Here is a 1243-nt window from a genome sequence, read left to right as displayed (position 1 = left end):
CAGGTCCCTAAACTGAAAAGCAACATATAATGTGGGTGCTTACAGTGCCACAGAGAAAATAAGACATGGGAAGGGAATTTCTTTCCTGGGATTTCTGATGAAGAAGTGATGCTGTTTTAAAGGGCATGGGATGCTTCATGGAAAAAGGTGTTCTTTGAGCAAAAAACCTGAAGGAATGAGGAAGTGAGGCCCTGGGGTATCTGGGGTATAGCACTCGGGGGTGGGGGGTGGGGTGGGAACAGCACAAAGCATTGAACCTGGAGCTTACCTGATACGTTCTCTTTAAAATGAGGAATCCTAAATGAGTGAAGCAGAAGGAGCCAGACAAGTGGAGTGGGAAATAAAGTGAGACACTTGATTAGGTATGCAGTTGTGACAGCGCTGTGTAGAAACTTTGCATTTTGCTCTGAGATGGGAAGTCAATTTTTAACAGAAAAGCGAGATGATCTGACTTACATTTTAAGATCACGCTGGTTGCTGAATGAAGAATAGGTTCTAAGAGAGCACAAACAAAGCAAGGAGATAATTTAGGAAGCTATTGCTATCATCTGGGTGAGAAATCATTTGGAACAGAGCTGTAGTTAGCTCTGCACTTAGCGGTAAGAAGTAATGTATATGAAATTTCCTGATGAAATAAATGTGAGTTACAATAAAAAGACAGTACTCGAAGAATGGAGTTACTGTTTGATGAGATGGAGAAGGTAACACAAGCAGATTTTGGAGGAGGTTTACAATCAGGAGCGCAGTTTCAGATATGCTAAACTCAAAATACTTTTTCCATATCTAGGTGGAGATGTTGAATAGCCACTCTGGACTATAGTAATCAGATCTGAGCTGGAGATTCTATCGTATGTAGATACTATTCCAAACCATAAAATGGACATGGTGACCAAGACTTAGTGTGTGGCTATAGTGAATTCAGGCCTGTGAATCGAATGCTTGCCCAATCCAACACTGGGAGCTCCAAGAGATGGGGCCAGCAAGAGGTAACAAAAAGCAAAATTCAGAGATGAAAGGAAAAAATAAGGCACTTAGAGAGTTTTGAAAGCCAAGCAAAGAAAATATTTCAAAGAGGAGAGAAATCAGTTGTATCAAAATTTGCTAAAATGTTAAAAAATACAGGAACTGAGAACTATTAGGTTCAGTGCTGTGGAGTTATCAGCAGCATTTGTAAGAGCCATTTTGGAGAAATGGTGATGGTGAATACCTGACTGGAATGGAATCAAGAGCAAATGGGTTATTA

This window comes from Propithecus coquereli, unplaced genomic scaffold, assembly GCF_000956105.1.
Source record: "Propithecus coquereli isolate 6110/MARCELLA unplaced genomic scaffold, Pcoq_1.0 Scaffold144, whole genome shotgun sequence".
In the NCBI taxonomy this organism is placed as follows: Eukaryota; Metazoa; Chordata; class Mammalia; order Primates; family Indriidae; genus Propithecus; species Propithecus coquereli.
Note: the sequence above shows the minus strand (reverse complement) of the source record.